The sequence below is a fragment of the Bactrocera oleae genome, chromosome 5, assembly GCF_042242935.1.
Source record: "Bactrocera oleae isolate idBacOlea1 chromosome 5, idBacOlea1, whole genome shotgun sequence".
Lineage (NCBI taxonomy): Eukaryota > Metazoa > Arthropoda > Insecta > Diptera > Tephritidae > Bactrocera > Bactrocera oleae.
The window spans coordinates 62,825,951-62,844,331 of NC_091539.1; the positions used below are offsets into that span (position 1 = coordinate 62,825,951).

At 35.0% G+C, this 18,381-nt stretch overlaps 4 non-coding genes across 4 annotated transcripts; 2 read left to right on the forward strand and 2 right to left on the reverse strand.

The window, feature by feature from the left end:
- Positions 1 to 3,566: 3,566 nt before the first annotated feature.
- On the forward strand, positions 3,567 to 3,638 carry TRNAA-UGC (transfer RNA alanine (anticodon UGC)). Its single transcript has one exon. It is a non-coding gene; the product is annotated as a tRNA-Ala (tRNA).
- A 344-nt stretch (positions 3,639 to 3,982) lies between these two features.
- On the reverse strand, positions 3,983 to 4,054 carry TRNAA-UGC (transfer RNA alanine (anticodon UGC)). Its single transcript has one exon. It is a non-coding gene; the product is annotated as a tRNA-Ala (tRNA).
- Positions 4,055 to 9,117: 5,063 nt separating this feature from the next.
- On the forward strand, positions 9,118 to 9,189 carry TRNAA-UGC (transfer RNA alanine (anticodon UGC)). Its single transcript has one exon. It is a non-coding gene; the product is annotated as a tRNA-Ala (tRNA).
- An 8,452-nt stretch (positions 9,190 to 17,641) lies between these two features.
- On the reverse strand, positions 17,642 to 17,713 carry TRNAA-UGC (transfer RNA alanine (anticodon UGC)). The gene has a single exon. It is a non-coding gene; the product is annotated as a tRNA-Ala (tRNA).
- Between the last annotated feature and the right edge of the window lie 668 nt (positions 17,714 to 18,381).

The following is an 18,381-nucleotide window of genomic DNA, read 5'->3' on the forward strand; positions in this document are numbered from 1 at the left end:
CGGGCCCAAACACACACCAACACACACTCAGCTACGCTCAGACGTTTGCATGTTTTGTTGTGTCTGTGTACTACATCTGTGTGTGAATTTGTTGGCAACGATCTTTTCTTTGAAATTAAATGCATTTCTCTAAATTGGCGTTTAATTGGTGTCGAGCTCTTCTTCAGAGAACTATTCGTGTCGTTTTGGTGGAGCTTCTGGCTGTCGATCAGTTGATCATTGACTTGACAGTTGCTGCTGCGTTAAATTTGAATTTGTCGCTTCGCTTCAGAAGCTCACCGAATCGCTTTATTTTTCTTTATCTACTCAACACAACTCTCCGTCTGCGAGTGATCTCACATCTGCGAAATATTATAGAAAGTCATTGAACTTTAACAGATCGCAGTGTGTAGTAATGTACTTTGGGATTAGTTCAATATCTGTTTGTACCAGTAAGGAGTTAACAGTTCTTTAGATAGCTTTTAGTACAAGTAACTACGAGAAATAAATTAGCATTGATCCGTCAAATGTTGGAACCATTAAATTCTAAAGCGCCTTTTAATAACTGGTGAATGATATTGCCTTCCTGGGAAAATACCCGTGTCAACAGTGAGGATGAACATGAATATTTATGCATGTTCTGAGCATTCATCACCCACATAATTTCTACAAGCTCCAAAGCATCTCAAAACAGCTGATATATCAAACAGAACCCTCTCATAGCAATGATATATTATACTTGAGATTGGTCATAGGCTACCGAAGGGTCATATACCACACATCAAAGTCTAATTTAAATCCAGGTCCTACCTAGTGACAGTATAGGCAATGTTTGGGAGATATTTATTATACGGTGTTTATAGAGATTCAAAGACTGAGGTATAACGGTAAAATTTCTTCTTTTTCGTCTTCTTGATTCTTCCATTTTTGTATATTTAAACCTTTCAAATACCCTTATGTTTAAAAATACTGCTCTCTTTAAATTATCTAGTATAGGTATAAACATAACGCGTTGCTTGGAAATTGGTCAGAAAGGCTCTTGAGCTTGATATACCGCCCCTTTTTACCAGTCTTGGGAGAGATTTTTAATATAAACTCCAAATGTATGTGCAATATACAAAATAGCATAAAATGGTGCAGGTTCTGCCGATGTTACTCTATACTTCCAAAGCAAGAACATTCAACGATAATCATCTACCAAGATTTCGGTTGTAAGCCCCCAATTTGAGGTTGGTTTTAATAGGATATTTGGGCTTGGCTTGCACCGCATATAACCTAACCTATAAAACCAGAGAACGAGATGCTGTTTTGAGTTGGTTATTAAGTTTAGAGGAGACTTTCCATTAGAAAATTATGCACTTAGGAGTAAATATTGTTGATCCAACAATGTTTTAGAAGACTTTTTAGGAAAGATTTATCCAGCTACACAGACAACTGCCGTTAATAGAGTATTCTCTTAGACTTTGATCCTGCGAGCAAGCGTTCGTGTCGCGTTTATTTGTCATACACTATGTTGAAACATACATCCATACATAATACCATATCGCTTCGCATCGACCATTTAAATCGAGCATCGAACGTGCGCGGGTGTCTCGGACACCGCACCAACTGAAAGCTGCGCCGTAAATCGCTCACGATCGCGCACAACCCCAGCAGCCTTGATACCTTAAATCAGCCACATACTGGCTGATATATACAACTATATGTTTGTACCATTACCTGCAGCAGCTTTGGCTTGCGACTGTCAGCTAGTAGATAATAATCGCGCACATGTGAGCGCTGATGGGCAGCGCCGGTTCTGGCAGACGCGTATGATTGTGATAGGTGGCTATGTCTATTCCGCTTCATACACAGACAAGCTTAAGTTGCGAGTAATCGCAGGGCACAACTATCGACATGAAATCCATCGCAGTTGTCGACTAACCACTTATGAATGTGGCACATGCGGCACGTATGTGGGTGCTGTGGAGGCGCTTGGCGCGCCGGCGCAACTTAACGAGATGGCAGCGCGCGTCTTACATTGTACTAACAGCTGAGCGTCCGCACTGACTTAATCTTATCTGCGTGAGTTGCTTTCTTTCTGGCTGGTCAGCGCTGACGTACGCGCGCCTAAACAACAAAATTATCATGCTGATAGCTTGTTGCAAGTGAGTGCGCGCGCATTATTATTTTTCTTTTTTATTAGTATTTTTTTTTTCATTTATGCTGCTTAGCCAATATATTAAATAGGTAGTCAATAGTGAAGTTCGCTATGCAGTAGTTTTTGCTTTTGTTATTTTTGCTTTTTTGGTTTTTTTTGTATTTTTTTTTTCCTGGTGCTTACTGCCAGCCAATGTGGTTCGAGGCAAGCAATCATGTCAAAACTTTACCCATTTGTGGGAATTATTTGCCGCTGTTGTTTTTATTGTTGCCTAAGCGGCGCGCTGTATGACTACTGGCGTGCCTTCCATTATTGTTGTTGTTGTTGTTGCGTCATGAACACAGAGCAGCGTGTTGACGTGTTAAGTGCCCTAAAATGCCCAGCTCCACACACCAACCAGCCAGATATGAGAAAATAATGAAAGAAAATACCAAAAAATTAAAACAAAAAAAAACAATTCTAACAACCAACAACAGCAAAAATTTACGTGGCGTTGCAGTGCACCTCGTAATTTTGGTATTTTATTAAAACGTTTTTAAACTAGAAAATTGTGCGCGCCATCCGAAAAGGTGGCATAAATTGTCATGCGCCGCACCCGCACTCCTTCTCTACAGCTCCATGACAGGCACGCGAAGTGCGAAGGTGTTGAAAGGTTGTTGCCACAAATGTACACACCCACACATGCGCTTACATTGACCGTACGACGGGTGTTTTGCGCTTGGCATATCCGACCAGCCAGTGGACACTATGATTTCTGGCAGTCGTGAGGCACGAAAAACGAATTGAACGCCTCAACTAGGCATACATTGGCCACAATGGAAATCGGCATACTTTCGTGCTTACACCCTTACACTTATGTACTTACCTGCTCGCATAAATCGCGCCTGATAATTTGTAATTTTCGGCTGATTTTGCATTTTTCACAAATTTCTACAAGCGCCTATCGGCTGTGCTGCAATATGCCTGTTTTGTGGTAATATGAAGTGTTACGGCTCTGAGGTAGTCCAAAAATTTGAATGGCTACTTGAATTGTGTGATTTAGATTTAGTTTTTTTTTCGTTTAATTCCTCGAAGCTTACAGTTATGTAGCTATAAGTGAACAGGGTGGCGATTTAGAACATGGTTGTTAATGAGAGTTTGAGGCTGATGAAAAGACTCCGTATGCTAGCTTTAAGGTTTGCGGAAGGCTTTATAAGTATTAGTTAAGTATTACTTGGGTCAGAGACCCACATATTAGGTGTAGTAGAAAGCAAATGACTTTATTTAATCTATAATTTTGTTTAAGTTAGAGCAAAATATTTATCTTAAAAAAAAAAAACAGCAATAAAATTATTAAAACTTAGCAATAACAAAATTTTAGTGCTAAATATTGTTATATGGTACTTTCTAAATAGATTTTCTATAAGCATAAAAGGGTGTTTCTTTGGCGCGGAGTTGGGAGTGTGTAGGGGATGTAGCTCAGTGGTAGAGCGTTCGCTTTGCATGTGAAAGGCCCCGGGTTCAATCCCCGGCATCTCCAAGCTGTCGCTATTTTGTTGCTTACCTTTTGTTTTATTACCTGTTGTTTGTTTGGCTTTCAGTGTCTTCATTAACACTGTTTCACCTTTCCAATAATAATTGAGGGCCAGTACTTGTTTATTAACTGCTGTACTCGCATATAACTATATTTATGTATATTTGCAAATTTTGGCCGAAATAACGAAATAAGCAGAAAATAAGTATTAGTTATGTATATTTCTTATAATTTCATTACATAATCATATATATACAATTTACATGTAATACGAGTCTATTCTAGTATATATATTTTTTATTCATACTACGTATATGTATTTTTGATATAAAATATTGGAGGTCATCTATTGGAGATGCCGGGGATTGAACCCGGGGCCTTTCACATGCAAAGCGAACGCTCTACCACTGAGCTACATCCCCTCCATAATCACCTAGTCTCAAATAGGGGCTGATTTACCTTCACACCTGTATCTGAAGCCCTTCCAATAGCCCCTTAAGCTTAATTTTGGCGACCTATTGCTTCTCTCACTTGACTTACCTAATTCAAAACCCCTTAGAACTGCAACAACAACTAAATATTGCAATGAAAAACTTTGGTATATAAATACAAATATGTATAGGCATGTAAATATATTTAACGCCAGCAAACATCTTTATTAAAACGATCACTAAACCAGCGATTTGTACGCTTGTCAAACACTAAATACCTTCAAGCGCTTTAAGTGCCCTCTTCGCGACTTATTGCCATTGTTTTTGTTACTTTTGCTTAGTGTTTTTTTTTTTTAATATTATATTTACAATACTACATGTCAATGAATGCACGGCTGCCGGCAAGAAGATCGTGACTCTTCCCACTCCTCAATGGACTCGCAGACGACATTGTGTGCTGCGCAGGCGCACAAGTGCCTCTAATAGTTGCTGCAAATATATTCATATTTCTAAATTTTTTTGGTGTACAACAACATCGAGATGATGGGTGGTTCAAAAGCTGTTCTTTTTAACTACATCTTTATATATGTATATTGTATTTGTTATATCCCGAATAGAGTATATTAAATTTGCTACGAAGTTTGAAATACCCGGCAATAAACAACGTAGACCCTTTAAAGTATATAAATATAAATTATCAGCGTGACAAGCTATGTCGATTAGATATGTCCGTCTGTCTTTTCGTCTGCTCTACTGTATAAAAGCGAACAAGTCCCGCAGTTTTTGAAATATCGTTTTGAATATTCGATATCGAACCACTATAGCATATAACTGACCAATCAAACTGAAGTCCTGGTTTGCAACACTTTTTTATTTGACGAAATATTTTCATGATTTTTGCCGAATAAATTGTTCAGATCGGAAGATAAAAATATTTTTATACCCTTTTATGCTAGAAAGAAATGCACCTGAGTCAAGTATTATACAATAGTTTCGGTACAACTGGAGTTAATCGTTTTATTTATTTTTTTTTTTTAATTTTTACCGCTTTTGTGCCACCCTGTAAACGTACATTTGCACTTCTAGGTGGATTTCAGCGCGCGCATATTTAACATTCGCATAAATTTTAAACGATTCTCAAACTGCGGCACACAACTGTGCATTGTGTAGCGCTTATCACTGGTGTTGTTGTATGTAAAAGTAAAAGCAACAATAAAAAAAATAAATAAAACTAAGAATTACTTTATCTACAAATTTGTATGGAAGCGCACTTCTTGCAAATAAATTGTTTAATATTTTTCTTTTTTCAACCGCGACTACATATTAACATATCATTTAAAATTCATATAAGAACACATGTTAACCGAACCAAGCCGAGCCGACCCACAAGCTCGTGGCGCATGCGTACGCGCCGAGTGCAGTCACAAGTGCTTGGCAACGCGTTTTGTTGCAGCTGGAGGCGCATGCGCCACAGAACAAGAGGCGGTTTGTTGCATATGATGATGATATTGCAACAACAACAATACAAACATATGGTTATATGTATATATACAAAGATATATACTCTGATAGCTCATGGTGCTTTATGGAAATCTGTTGAACACACCTTTTGCCTAGCCAAACAATGGTGGCATTAATGTATGTATGTATGTATGTATGTATGTATATATAACCTAAACTGCCAACCACCGCAGCAGTTGATAATCAGTAGGCGCTTTTGCACTGTGCCACAAGTGGCAGTAGTTGCAGCCACCACAACCTTCAACAACCTACTTTGCATATGTGCAGCACCTTTTAGTTGCTATTATTGTTGTTGTCGCCAGCTTAGTGTCAACCAAAGTAGCCACCACTTCATTTGTTGTTGTTGTTGTTGTTGCCACATGTTGTTTGCATTATTGACACAATGAAGATGTTAGCTGGCCGCTCTTCCAATGGCAACAAAGAGATTACAATACCAACAATAATCCCGACAACAACAACAAATGCAATAACATTTTGCGCCACATCAGCAGGGCAGAGTTGCAATAAATTTGTTAACAAAAGTGTTTAATTTATGACAACGATTTGTTTGTTGGCGAATAATCAGCTGTGCATGTGGCTGCGTCTGTGTATCTTTAAAAGTGTACTTATGTCCACGCTTACGTAACTCATTGCGTTGTTATGTTTGTCAAAATTATTTGTATTGTTGTTGAATTTGTGGATTCATATTGTTGTTTCCACTAAAAATATATTTAAAGGTTGTTGCATATTAGTGGAAATATTCCCATATGCCATGCGGCAAGGTGATTATGTAATCACCTAGGAGATTTTAAACTTGACTGAATAATCTAATCCACAAGAGACTTTTTCCGCATAAATGCTTGAATCTAACTGAATCTTAATCTAAATATTAGATGTAATCAAATACCCCTTAAAGAAAGTTTTCTAACCACAAAAAATCCCTTCTGTTGCCACAAAACGGTTCTCGAATCTAAATGGCACTAGATAAGATTGGTCTATGGATCGAAGTCTGTTCTAACAATCCTTGAGCCACCTCATCTTTTAGTGGTAGTTTACAACTTTTTCGGTGGCTGCGTCGAAAAATGCTATAAAACTACCAGGTGTACCATTATGAAATATTTATTTTTGTGAACACGAAATACTAATTTTGAATGGAAAAGTAAAAAAAAAAATTATTCAAAGTATTGACCATTACTTTTTACATATTTTAACCATCTTTCTGGCTATTTGTGGATACCACGCCAATAGAAATGTTCGTCATTTGAAGCGTTGGAATCGAAGTTCTGCTCAGCCAATGCATGGCTCATCGATGAAAACAAATGGTAATCGGAAGCGGCCAAGTCTGATGAATACGGCGGGTGGGGTAGCAGCTCCCAGCCAAGTACTTTGATTGTATCCTGAATTGATTTGTGCTTTATGTGCAGGTGCATTGTCGACCGTTTTGGTCGTTTTTCGAACGGTCGAATGGTCCAAATTGATCATTTGTTGTCTGTAGCGATTGGTATTAATAGTTTCACCAGGTTTTAGAAGCTCATGATATACCACACCCTTCTAGTCCCACCAAACACAGAGCATTGCCTTCTTACCGAATCGATATGTTTTTGCAGTCGATGTTGATGGTTGTCCCGGATTATTTCATTATTTTCTCCGCTTAGGATTCTTAAAATAAATCCATTTTTCATCGCCAGTGACAATTCGATGCAAAACTGATTTCCTTTCATGTCTTTCAAGCAAAATTTCACAATTGTTTTTTCGGTTTTCCATTTGTTTTTCATTCAATTCATGCTTTCAAACGGTCTGAAATTGTTTGTTGTGCAACATTTAACATGACTGCTATTTGCTTTTGACTCAAAGTATCATTTTCATCCAATATTGCTTGCAGCTCGGCGTCTCCAAACTTTTTTGGTGGTCTTTAAAATCGTTATCTCCGACCCGTTGAAACCATCTTTGCATGTTGCTTCTGATCGAGCATGATCACCATATGCCTCGACAAGCATTCGATTAAATTAATGCTTTCAGCAAATCATAACTTTCCGGTACAAAATTTGACATTTTCAACACAATAACAAAATTTGAAGTTGTTTGTTCAAATAATAAAAAAATAAAGGTTCGTTCACAACAATTATATTCCACGACTTATTGCATTGACGAAATTTGTCCAATAGGCATGACGTGATTTTGACAGCTCGAGGCTGCCAAATTTGTGTAGAGATTTGTGTCAAATTTTGTCAGTGTGTTCAGTAGGGTTTGCCATTTTATCATGTCGCGTTTCACTTTGATACAACGCTTGGAGATTGTCCGAGATTATTAAATAAATTCACTTTCTCCGGTGGCTACTGTTTTTCTTTTTTTCATAGAAAAATCATTTTCCCAGATGAGTGGCCCATTTCGTGCTTAGTAGACCTTTTATAATAAATACTGGCCTTTTAAAATTACACTTTTAAACAGCAAGTTAAAATCTCTTGAGAAATTAAAATTAGATATTGCTCTAGAAATCGTCATCGTTTTGAGAAATAAAACTACTTTGGGTAAATCATATATTATTGGTTAGTTCCAGAAACATAATATTCATACTTTTATAATATTATTCGTTACATCCCCATCGTCCGTTCAATCCAAAGCAGCAATCGCTCGCATGAGTCACTGTGAAAATGATTGCAATACTGATATTTGTGTTTTTTTCTTACTGTTAACAAAATATACGGAACTTCAAATGCTCTCTTCGTCTTATGGTTTGGGATATACCATCTTATCCTTATGCATTACCAGACTAAATTTTATCTCGACTTTATTCAATAAATTAAAGCTTGAGCTAACAACATTCCAACCATAGCAATTTACAATAGAAAAATTCTGCAACACCTAAAAAAACCCGCTTCTACGCCAAAAGCATTTTCATATTTTTGAACAGCGTAAACTCCCTAGAAAAGTTAAACAACTTGAGATTATAAGATATTTGATATAGAAGACACATACATACACATCAAAAGATGGATCGATAAAAAAACCCGCATAAATCAACACCGGAGCCTTGAGGTCTATGTGGTCATCAAGTTCGTCTTATGGTAGACCGATGTTATAATATTTTTAATTCTAAAATAAGTATTTATTTGATCTTTACAGTATTTGACCGTTCTACTATCCTGTGTTATTCATTAACCTAAGGTAGTCTTATAAAAATTCGGCGTTCAATTCTTTCAGCGCTCAATCAATAAGTGACATTCCTCTTATATATCAAAATTTTTTTTAAAAGTGGTCTAGTAAATACTTGATACCCCTTTAGGTCATATTATAAGACTGTAATAATATCTAAAAACCTAGTATTTTCTTTGTTTTTTTTTCTTAATGCGTGCCTCTTTCGATATACTTTTTAATAAACACTTAAGCATACAAACTATCCAAAAACTTAAGACACTTGTATTTACTTACCATGAATCAATAAAACGCCGAAAACGAATATAAATAATTGTTAATAAAATTCCCTTCGATAGTTGGACCAAATATTTATTTGCTAAATATTATTCCATTCTTTTTTGGCTGATTTTTAATATAGTGGGGATGTAGCTCAGTGGTAGAGCGTTCGCTTTGCATGTGAAAGGCCCCGGGTTCAATCCCCGGCATCTCCAGTCGGTTGTAAAACAGGCAGATTTTTTATTAAAATTGAAAACAAAGAATTAAAAAAAAATATATGTACCATAGTTAAAGTTATAAGCAGAAACGGAAATATGTACAACAGCAAAACATAAATATTTACGAACTAGTATATTGGATGGGATACGAATCTACTGCGAAATAATTGCAAATACATATCTTTCATTTTTTTTCTAGTACATTCCAATTAAAAAATTTATAAATACATTTCTTTAGATTAAAATTGACAACTAGAAATCACGCTGTTAGCTTACATAACAATATGGAAACATGTTTTTGGTTAACAGCATGATAACATAAATGGCTATAAATTTGTATGGCTGTGTGTGCCTGCACTTGGCAATCACATGTTTTGTGTAGCTTAATATCAGCAAAGTGGCAACACTTGAGCGGGCGCCTAAAAGTATGCTTTGTACTGTACTATGCGCAGCATAAATACACCGATGAAATAACAGTACAGGGTTGTATTGATAATTAATAAAATTAAAATTAAATATTATACAAGTTAATATACATAGTAGCGGATTCTGAAAATATTAGTATGTGTAATATTTAATATTTTGTTTTTAATTTAAAGCAAGAAATAATAGCAAGAGAAGAGTAATCCAAAATTAAGTTAATTTGATTAATTTATTTATTATGTTATGAAGCTTGTAACACACAGTAGGAAGTAGTTATATGAACTTCGACCCTTTCCTACTATATATATATCTATTTATAAATGTCAAGTTAAGTCATTCAAGCCACGTCAGCCTGTTTGTTCGCCTGTCTCTATATATGCGAATTAGTCCCCCAGTTTTTGAGATTTCGATCTTAAGGTATTATACTACGGTGCAGCCGAAGTTAACTTTCTTCCTCTTGTTGTTGATTTTTTCTACAATTTATTTTTCTTCTTCTGTCATTAAGTGTTGGTTTATTGAGTATGAAAGAAATTCCCGTCCCTTCAGATTTTTCTTGAAAGCCAAACTAAAGCTTTACGGATGATAAGTATGTTGCTGAGATAATCTCCAAAAATCAATAAGTCTGACTATCAGGTTACGTCATGATGGATCTCAAGCTAGCTAGAAGTGCACTTAAATCAGTAAATCAAAATTTCATTACGGATTTTTATAAAATTCAGCGAGAAAATAGTCCGCAGATGCGGGTTGAACTTGTGGAACGGTTCAAAGTGCATTTTCTTCTTTTGATTACACATCTTTCAATACTTAATCAGCAGTTTTTGCTTTTTAAATGCAGTTAGTTTTAAATGCTGTTCACAGTGCGTTAGGTTTTGGAAAGTGAATTTAGGTCTATTGTACTATAATTACTTGTTAACAAACAACAGTAACTAGTTAAACTAATCAGCTGAAAGACATGTCATCACACAGGCATGAGCCCATGACACAGAACATATTCATACAAGAGTTGTTTGAATACCTAACAAATGCATAACGTTCAATGTGTCCAACAGTTTACATCGCTTACTTTATTTATTTAAGAAATAGAAGGACTTTGTAAAAGACAAAATCGTATAAATAGTGCAAATCGTACTAAGATATTAAGAATTCATATAAACTCTTTCAGTTGCTCCAAACAACATTCGGTAAAGATCGGGTAACCAAGCGCACCGACATTTATGCTTACTAATAATTTGACTATAATACTCTTTAGACCATTCTGAAGCACCTTCAGAAGAAGAACTATACTGCTCTCCGGCATTTAGTGCGGATTATTAGAAACATTATCGATTTTCTCTACGTGAGGTCCGCCTATTGAAAAGTACTCTTCCTGTTGAGACACCTAGCAATTCTCTAACTAACTTCCCATATACCATATACAATAAATCTTAAACATTATGGATGAAATCTAAAGTGGTGACTGTTCTTTAACTTCTTGTTCTTTCTAAATATTTAAACTATAGAGCTTTTCTCTCACCAGCCTTGGCTCACTGATTAACTCACCTGCCCTTGCATATAACTGCAATTTATGTATTTCTAAATGTCTTCCAGAGAAGCTACAGCCTTAAACCTGTTATTTTCAAGTGCAGTTGCCCTATTTGTGACAAAAGCAGCGTTCATCATTAGTCGCCTCTGCGAGCAAGTTCCTATTAAATGTGGCGAATCGCTGAATTAGCAAGTAATTACTTGGTCAAAATAAATTTAGCTTAAATACATCGAGTTACCAGATCGCACACATGTCTGTATATCTGTATGTGACTGTACTTGCGAGATTATGTTAATATTCTCACTTTGCGCAGTAGCGACAAAACAAATTAAGGAATTATTTTTACAGTTTTTTGCTCCTTTAGTTTACCAACCATAACCAATGTTGTGATATGGCATAATCGTTAATATATAATATAACCTGACACTTGCACTTTATGCTGCTTCTGTTCTTTTGTCTCATTGCTTTTGCATAATGCACGGTGGGACATTTTATCACTGAATCAGAAATGTATATATTTAAAATCCTCAAACCTCTTTGGTTTAATACCCATATAATTATACAAGTAAACCCTGTACCTTAACAGTTTTGTGGAATTTAAACTTGGGTAGGTGGCAACGCTCCTCAAAAAAATATTTTTAACTGTTCAGTTTGATATTTACTTTGTTAATATTTTTGAAATCTGATCAAGATCCTCAATTGAAGACCACGATCTTCATAATAAAGTTATTCTCCGAAATTTTTCAATCAATTACCATATATCTGATATAATTTTCGTAAAATTTTTTTTGTATTTTTTTCTACATACAACAAATTGATCTTCCAAATAATAACTAAATATTTTCAAGAAAATATCTTCAAAATCCCAACAACTACTTCTTTACCAACCAGTTTTTAAGACACCATCACTTTCGTAAATGTATGCCGAAATTTCGGCTGTCTCTTATGAAATGCTGGTCGATTTTATTTCTTTTTCGATCAAAGCAAAAATATGTTAAGGCAGAGAAAATGCATAGCAGTTGCATAAAGTCGCCTAATTATTCTGCATAATTATTTAATGAACTTGAAAAAGTTATAAAAAAACAAGGCAGCAGTTATCATAAATTTCGATTTCTTTCATGAAAATTTGCATGCGATTCGATATGAAATGAAAGTGAAGCTAGAAAACGACACACAAAAAAATGTTGTCGAAACACTTGAACTATATTTATATCATAAAATCAAGACTAACCAAAAAAACAACGGTTAAGGTAGAATCCTGTTATGTAAATGGAATTACCACCGAATTGAGTGCTATTTTCAGCATTATTTTAAAGGTTTGTCATTTTATGTAACAATTAATAGTAGAAGCATAACTTTGATAAGCCAGAGGAAAGTAGTTTACTCTCTTTTAAGTATCCAACAATAATCTGCTAGCATTTCTGCGCAACATTTCCCTTGATAGCACAACATTTCCCATGGCATTGTTAATGCATTTATTAAGTCTTTATAATATTCCGCTTTATGGTTTTCTAGAAAATTTTGCACAACATTCTCAGAACATTTCCAGTCGAATTTTTTCTTCATAGCTCTTAGAGGTCCGAATGAACATGTAGCTGTCACAAAAAACTAGACCTGATTGAAACAAAATACCAACATAAACAAAAAACCAGTGTACCAGAGTTTGACTACATCTCAAAGGCTCTCTTTAAATAAGGAACATTTTGTTGCAAATTATTGGCTTCTTGCTTATTCAGCATTGAACAACTAGCTGCTGGCCCATAAATATTCTGTACTAGTTTCAGATAATTCCAATACTTTAATCTTAAAAGCACTCCTGTCATAATATGCATATTACTCGCTTTCTTTCAAAATCGGAGTTGCCATTACAAAAGTTAATGTGTCTAGACTTAACCGACAATTCGTCCCGGTTTGGCCGGGGCTGTCCGGATTCCGAGTTAAGCGTCCCAAAATTTTGCCGGGACAAATATGGCAAATATGTTTACACAAATAAGTGTTTCTTCTTTCGTTTATGACGTCACAACCCAAATAAATGTCTGTCAAACGCACTCCCAAAAGAGTAACGGAATAAAACTTTCGCAAGCTTCATTTCAACCATTCTTAGCTCTTGATTTAGTTTGAAAGCAAATTTATCAGGTGTCAGCAAATTATTAGAGTTGCCATTGACATTTAAATAAATATCAAATAATATTTAATGAAATTAATTTAACAGACATTAATTACGCAGATATGCCGTTAAGTTCGGCTTTGGTAATTGCAAAAATTAAAGGCAAAAAAGCAAAACAGCAAAAATAAGTAAACTAATAATTGCTCAGGTAAACTTGACCTTCAGCACAAACATATGTACATTTATACATATGTACATATATAATCACCATGTAAATACCCGAACTTACCGATGCGTCGACTGCGTTGTCTGCGTTGGCTGCGTTAATGGCATAATACTTGAAGCACTTGAAGTGTGCGTAGAAGCGAAAAGTAAATAAACTAATAAAAAAAGACAAAGCAAAATACAAAAATGTCATAGAAAAGAAAAAAAAAGTAAAAATAAATAACTGACTACCAAAAATCACACAGTGTGAAAACGCTAATAAAACATAATAATAACAAGTAAGGAAGTGATAGCTTCCAGTGTAACCGAACATTTTACACTCTTGAGACACGCAAGGATACCTCAAAGGTACTATTTCTGCAAAGCTATATCCGAATATATTCATTGATGCTTGATTTGTGTACTGGAAAGTGAAAGAATCATATGGAGTTTAAAATTAAGCTCTATGGGAAGTAGGCGTGGTTGTATTCCGATTGCGCCCATTTTCACAATGGGACATAGGTTCGTCAGGATTATGTTATATACTTGTTGACATTATTTGGTTGACATTGGTGGAGTATGTCTGTAGATACATGTGATTTCACCTAAATGTGGGCGGTGCCACGCCTAACGTCCAATTTTGATCACACGTGTACTAAGTTTCATTAAGATATCTTAATTTTTACTCAAGTTATCGCTTGCACAGACGGGCGGACGGACGGATAGACAGTCACCCGGATTTCAAATCGTCTCTTCATTCTAATCATTTATATAAACCTATATCTAACTCGCTTATTTTTAGGTGATACAAACAACCGTTAGGTGAACAAAACCATTATACTCTGTAGCAACATGTTGCAAGAGCATGATAAAATAATTACAACAAAAAAAGCAAATAGTTTAAATTAGAAATAAATAAATTAAATTTCAAGTGCAAACTAAAGAATAAGACAACAAAAATAATTATAAATAAAGTAGTTGTAGTTTTTATGTGAGTGTAAATATGTATGTTATATGCTCATAATAATAATTGTGTTAATTAGGTTAGGTTGAATAGCTGCAAAGACGGTGTTATTAAGCCTTGACATACTAAGAATAAGTAAAAAAAGCACATTTGTAGATGAGGAAACAGAAAGTCAAATAATACATTTTATGCTAAAATAGAAGTCAAATGAAAATTTTCCTAACAAATCAACGTGAAACCCTCGAAATTAGTCAGTTGACTGATTTTTGAGATGATGCAGCTCCTTCTTTATAAAAGTATTTTCAAAATGAAGAACCTTCTGACGTCATTAAGTTCGTACAAAACATCGATCCAACATGTAAAGGTCCATACATCTGTAACCGAAGATTTCCTTCGATAATAATATCAAACAGTTTTCAGAGAACGTACATGGAAATACATACTATGTAGTGTATTACTTTGATGGATTTCGTTCGGGCCATTTAAAAAATAGTATGCATTTTGTGACTACTAGGTCAATAGAAGGCTTCTCAAGTCTAAACCCTTGCATGGGTTCGGTAGATTGAATTTCACCGACACACAAAATTTCAATCGACCTTACTATGATTAAAAAATGAATGTTGTTATTGTGTATCAACATTTAAGACTTTATTGTAAGGATTACCAAAATTTTTCATTTATTACTAGAATACAAACAAACCATTTTTGGAACTTTTTTCTAATTATCTAGGATACTTCAATAGGTCCCAGAGTATAGAAATAAGAGTACCTGCCGCATATTTTGGGATTGTTGCAATTTTCTTTTTATACCTTGAACAAATTATATTAAGTTTGCTAGGAAGTTTGTAACAACCAGAAGAAAACGTCGGAGGCTCTTCCCTATAGGGCATATACTTGTACTATATATATAAATGTTCAGCGTGATGAGCTGAGTCGGTTTAGCCATGTCCATTTGTCTGCCCGTCTGTATAGATGCGAACTAGTCCCTTAGTTTTTAAGATATTGATGACCGATCCAATTTAAGTCCTTGTAAGGAAAACTTTTTTATTTAACAAGATATCTTCACGAAATTTAACATGGATTATTCTCCACATCAACGCTACATTCCACGAATATATTGTTCAGATCGGACTACTATAGCATATATGTAGTTGCTATACAAACCGTCCCATCAAAATAAAGGTCTTGTATGGAGCTTTTTTATTTTTGAAGGGTTTTCTAGCTTTATTTTCTTGTTTTTTATTAAAAATTAATCAGAAGCTCCATAAACCGTTTACCATACGAAAGTGACGTCAAGTGTATAACGGGAAAGAGTTTTGATATTTAATACTGCTTTCCACTTTATTATAACCTCTTTAAAAATAATTTTAAAAATTTTTTAGTATACGAAATAGTTGTAAAACACTTTTTAATAGAAAATGTAATCCCTGACAAAACACGTGACGTGACGTGGCAACATAAAATGCCACAGAGCGTTTTCAAAAATGGTATTGTTTGAAAATTTGCAACAAAACAAAAGATAGCAATGACGTCTAACAGCTGCTGAAATAAATTAAAAGTCAACAATGCATTACCGTTAAGTAGATAACAACAAATGCAAATAAAAACATACATACATACAAACAGCTGTACATCAGTGGGCTAGTAGAGCTGAGTTAAAGCCTTCAACGACTTCTTGTTGGACCTAAAGTTGGCAGCTAAACAACTTATTCAGTGTTCACACATATACCATAAATAAATATATATGCATGTTTGTGTGCGCATGTAGGCATGTGTATGTGGCATGTGTGTTTTTAAGCTGTCATAACGCATTGCAAACACGCAGTGATGATCATTTTACGCTCATTTGTTGTTTTTTCATATGCGCTTGTGATATACATGCACACACATATGTATATGTATACGTATAAATACATACATACTCAATTGTTGGACATAAACAGTTTCGAATAGTTTTGTTAAGCATATTTATTGTATTCAAAACTACCGTGTCTTAAACAAACAATACATTCGAAAGCATAAAATTTGCAATATCTTCTCTTCTTCTTTTTCCTAAACACTTTTATTTGACAAGTGTCATTTTTGTTTGCTGAAAAGTGGCACAAAATTGGGCATTGCATCTGAAAACGAAATGAAGTTGAGTGCGTTTTCAATAGGTAGCGATATACCACTACCTACAAACACGCACAGATTTTTCTATATTTTTCCTGCAAATCGTCTGGCAGGGCTGAGTTACGGCTTTCAGGTGACATTTCCGCATAGCAAAATCATTTATTTTTCTTAGATTTACCTATTTAGGTAAATAATTATTAAGTTGTTAGTTGGATAATAAAAAATACCGTCTGTGTGAAGTTTTCATTTAGCACAGGTGTGGTGAGCATAATAGTGCTATAAAGTTCAATATTTTAACAAATAAAAGAAAAAAACTTTAACCTCGGTTGCACCGAAACTATAATACCTTTCAGCAGGTGCATTTCATATAGCATTAAAGAGTATGTATTAAAGATATTTATCTTAAAATTAATCGGTCAGATTGTACGACAGTTATACGATATAGTGGAACATCCGGAACAATTTCTTCAGAGATTGTACCTGTACCCCGAACAATAATACATACCAAATTTCGTGAAGATATCTCATCAAATAAAAAAGTTTTCCATACACGGACAAGATTTGAATCCTTCAGTTTTTATGGCAGCTATATGCTATAGTAGGCGGATATCGGCGGTTCCGAAAAATGAGCATCTTCGTGAAGAGAGAGTAGGTCGTGGGCAAAAATTTCAGACCATGGCTCGTCATGCTGATCTGTTTCCTACTGGGTGTTAAAAACTTCGTAGCAAACTTAATGTATAGTACGTAAGACGAACATTCAAGTCTGTTGTGGAAATGAGAAATATTTTAGTTGCGGTGCCCACTATGATATTCAGAAAATGTTCTAAGCGTGCAGGAAATTTTCAATTGTATACTTTTCTCTTTCTATCCCTCTCTCTCGCTCACTCTCACTCTATTTCTCGCTCTACTTCTGTTACTCAAAGTAATTTAAAAAAAGCTTCGACCGTAGCGACCTCTAGTCAATAGAATGAGTAGAATAAAGTCTTTATAAGTTTTGGAAATCTTTACTAACTGCAGTATTTCATAGAAGACCGTTTTGCTACCCTCACCCCGATTTTCAAATAGACAAATTTCTGAAAATTATTAAGAAAACTTCGAAACAAAAAAGAAATTCGACTGGAGATGCCGGGGATTGAACCCGGGGCCTTTCACATGCAAAGCGAACGCTCTACCACTGAGCTACATCCCCCACATAAACTCTTCGCCAAGTAACGGTCGCGTCGCGCTATCAGATAAGACCTTATCAAATTATCCACGTTAATGCTGGTAAACTCAAAAAGTTAGTAGTTTAAGTATGTAATGCAATATCTGTATGTACCGATAGTATACGAGTACATGAATATAAAGTCAACGTACTATATTGAAATTCACTACACGCTTTCCCACCCATTTAGCACATTTTACGTTGTTTGCATTTAAAGTTCAATTAATTCATTCGAGTGCGAAGACAAATCGTCTCGTGACGTTTTGTTTTTTTTTTTTGTTTGTTTTTGAATACGAAAGATATTTTGAAAATAAAATGCATTACATTAAAGTATCTCATTAATAAGACAGATGCAAGACAATGTGGAAAATCCATGAGAGTATGTGAATGAAATTGTAATATTATCTATCTGTAGATATGGGTGTACACGCATATGGGCGAGTACATATAATAAGATTGAACATAATAAATCGCTGATAAAAACGTTTAATAAATTACCAGTTACGTCTCACTGAAACCTGACGAAATTAATTAAATTACAATTTTGATAATCAAATCTGGAATACTTGCTGTGTACATAATAAATAACTTTGATTTGTCATACCACAGGCAGTAGTGAATCGAACGAAGAACTGGCATAAGTCTCATAAAAA